The following is a 3,861-nucleotide window of genomic DNA, read 5'->3' as shown; positions in this document are numbered from 1 at the left end:
AGTATTGGTTTAGAGAAACCTACAAGTAGTATTGGTTTAGAGAAACCTACAAGTAGTATTGGTTTAGAGAAACCTACAAGTAGTATTGGTTTAGAAAAACCTACAAGTAGTATGGATTTAGAGAATTAATTTTTTTTTATAACCTAAAAAAATTACAGCCACTCTCTTGATAGATAATTTTATTTCTCTACAAAACAAAACTAACATAATCTAAATCTGAAAAGTATTAGCAAATATATGATATATCGATCCTTTTTTACTTAATTATTTTTTATCCAAGTTCCCAAGGATACATATTGTCCCTCTCAATATAATACAACCTCCATGTGTTTATCTCCATACCACTCATTCACTGATGTATTGATAAATTTAAAAAATGTATATGTACAATAAGACTGATTTAAAAAAAAAAAAAAAAAAATTAACATATTTATCAAAATCTAAAAAAAAAATTCTAAATAGAAGAGAAAGTTTTAAAATCAATTATATTTTATAAAGATATGGTAGGAATAATCATAAATCTTATAACTTTTAAGGAATACGGAAGAAGGATGTATGGTATATCGATACAAAAAGCTTTCCCTTCAATAAGCTCTGCTGAAGGACTGGAAATTAATTTTAAAGAATAAATAAATATGACCTTTAACTTAAAAAAAAAATTAACTAACATTACCTGCAACCAGAGCACTATTAATTCCCTCACTGTTTGGTCCGCTAATCAGGTAGCGAGATGAGAGTGTATTTAAGGACAGGATCGGCACATTAAAATCAGCTACCGATGGCAATGCATAGAAGCCATCATTGTGTTCACCAATATAAAGTGTTGATCTGTCATAATCATTTTATATATCAATATAATTGAAATAAAGATGATGCAATTTAAAATAATATATGGTTGGCAAGAAAGCTATTTCGGTTTACACTAGTAGATAGCGTTATGTATGTTTTGTTATTCTTTTGTCAATTTTAGAATTTTTTTCTTTTCACATTTGGTAGTTGATACTTTGAGGTAGCTATAAAAACAAATTCTGTGTAATTTTGTTTACAGTCATCAGTTTATGGTTATTTTTAACATGGAGTGCAAAAATAAGCATTTTCGACACATTTTACTTTATTATTTTTATAAAGGCTAAGACTCACAAAGAGATTCGTGAAGTTTATGGTGTTGATTGTTTAACAGAACACATGTGAACGAACATTCTGGAGTTGATTACAAAACAAAAGTAATAGTTGAATAAAATCCTCATATAACTAAGTGAGAGATTGCAAAACAGTCGAATGTGTTAAACATAATTGAAAATCATATAAGACTTATTGGACTTGTTACAAGGCTCGATATTAGAATTCTGCTCGAATTGAAAGAAATTTACTTAACATAAATCAATATTTGTGACACATTTCAAACTGAAAAAATGACCCTTTTTTTAAAAAAATCAATTATCACTGGTGTCTACAATAAGGTTAATCGAAAAACATCACGATCAAATTATGATGGACCTGCACTAACAAATTAAAAATCTCAATTGTATCAGAAAAAGATCATGCTTTAAATTTGGTGGGATTATTAAAGTATTATGTATTTTGAGCTGCTTCCAAACAACCAATCAACTCTTAATGTTTACTGCTATGAACAGCTAATGAAGAAATTGGAGGAAGCAATCAAGAGGAAAGGCCAGTTTAATTCAGATATTCCCTGGGATACAATGTTGAGGCATATTACCCGAATTAATTGTAATTTAATGGTATTGCTGGTATGGATTGTATTTGAAATAAATTAAGTATGGTGAAAAGTGAAAAGAAAACCTCTAATCTTGAATGGTTTATACTCGTACAACAACTTATTATATGTTGGTTTTGGTCAAAAGAGAATCTAATGTGGTTTCGTTACGTTAGTTAAATTCAATTTTGATTACTGTTTTGAATGGGGTTACATAGTTGTGGGTGGATTGTTGTGACATACTTTTGAAGTTTCTGATGGAACTTGAGGACTGGTTATTCTTTTATGGTCTATTCTCTCATCCTGCCTCTGCCCCTCTGCCTGGGAATCATGAAGAACCACTCACTCATTCTGATTGTTGAACATCAACAAGAATGATATCGCTCTGGGTGGACTGATCACTTTCTCTTAACCTATTCAGACCAATTGAGTACAGAGAGACTACTGCTTCATGTATTTGCCACAAGACGACAGCATTCCACTACGGCAATGCGAGGTAGTAACACATAGAATGTTATTGGAGCTTGTTTGAGAAGTGATGTCATATACTTTATACAGCCCTGACCTTGCAGCATTAGATTATTGTTTACTTTAAAGTTGACAAAACATTTTTAATGGTACAAATTTCAGTAATCACAATGACCTCAAATTGTCTTTGATTGAGTTTTTCGCTGAAGGACCAAAAGTTCACTTAGCACAGAACCATGAAGTTACCAGAAAGATGGCAAGAGGTCATTGAACAAAACCAAAGATATCTGACTGACAAAAAGTCATTTTTTTTTTATTTATAGAATTGAGTTTTATTTTACATTAAATAAACAAAATTACTTTCCTGCCAACCATATAGATATAATTAACAAAGCAACAAATATATAAATTATTGTTACGTTTATTTTAATTATTTGTCAAGTTATATTAAATGAAGGAGATGATGATTAGGGATCCAATTAGAAATAAAACACATAATAATAAATTTTTTTCTGTTTTATATATGTTGATGTTTTGGTCTTATTCACAGAATAAGTTGTAGGCATTATTCACGGCTAAGAGGATAAGATATTACACAAATATAGTAGAATTACATCAGTTAGTATCACACCTAACAAAAAGAAAAGAAATGAATATTAAAATTCATATTAATGTGTTCTACTAGGTTGTTAGAAAAATGTGAATAAAATAAGTTTTTTATTTTTTTAAAATTTCGGTATAAAATTTACAAATTAAGATAATACTCTAGAATATAGGCTATCATTGTCAATTACTTTAATTAATCATTTTGCCAGAGATTGAATTCGGTGCTGATAGCAGTCTTTGGTTTTCGAAGCGTTAACATCCTGTTTTGACATCCTCATTTTCGAAGAACCAGAGACTTTCAAAAATCTGCTATTGAACGGAAAAGAGGACTATTCTCTTTTCCGTTCAATAGCAGAGGGTAGAACAAAAGGGATGAAAGGAGGTTGGGCCAACATCCTCCATTTCTGAGGAGTTCTGTTTTGGGTTGTAAATTTAGAGCTTTCTTGAATAGTGGCTCACTGTAGCATCGGAAACTCTCATTTCCATTTCAAACCATATTCTTCAAAAGGATGCAAACGGACCCAGACCGGCAGACTCAAATGATTCAGCATGATCTACCTCTGAAGAGGCTAATAATTGAAGGCAATTGTACCCGGAATTGGACCAAAATGCTGCCGTGTTGCCATGTGAGAAAATGAGAAATCCATACTAACTAGGAGTTGTGCCTAATGTATGAGATTTGGTCTAAATTGTAAGAGGGAACCAGATCAGATTGCTGGGTCATGTTACATGTATGTCCAGAGAATGAATTACTAAATACCGGCTCAAAAACTGACCTGGAGGAAGATGTGATAGAGAAGGGCCGTCCGTAGATTAGGTGGTTGAGGGTCTTTGCCACCTGGAAACTTTGGCGGCACCAGTTCAAATCCAGCCTGGGGTGTTGATTTTTTCATTGCATGTAATGAAGGCTTGACCCCCTAACATGGTTAGAACAGGTTGGTTCCCTCTAGATCCCTCTAGATGGTTCTCTCCCCCCTGTATGTCAGAAATGACTAGGAAGGGGGTCATAAAATACAAAAGATGTGGTAGAGAAAGATCACACTGAGAGAGGTGAATGACATCCTGAAGAG

General features: G+C 32.3%; 1 protein-coding gene across 3 annotated transcripts in view; it reads right to left on the bottom strand.

Moving 5' to 3' along the window:
- Ire1 (serine/threonine-protein kinase/endoribonuclease Ire1) overlaps nucleotides 1-3,861 on the bottom strand; it is a 39,767-nt gene that overhangs the window by 25,515 nt on the left and 10,391 nt on the right. The gene's annotated exons all lie outside the window — the stretch shown is intronic.

This window comes from Halyomorpha halys, unplaced genomic scaffold (assembly GCF_000696795.3).
Source record: "Halyomorpha halys isolate HHAL.00 unplaced genomic scaffold, Hhal_1.1 Scaffold245.1, whole genome shotgun sequence".
Lineage (NCBI taxonomy): Eukaryota > Metazoa > Arthropoda > Insecta > Hemiptera > Pentatomidae > Halyomorpha > Halyomorpha halys.
This window is presented reverse-complemented; position numbering and strand designations above follow the sequence as displayed.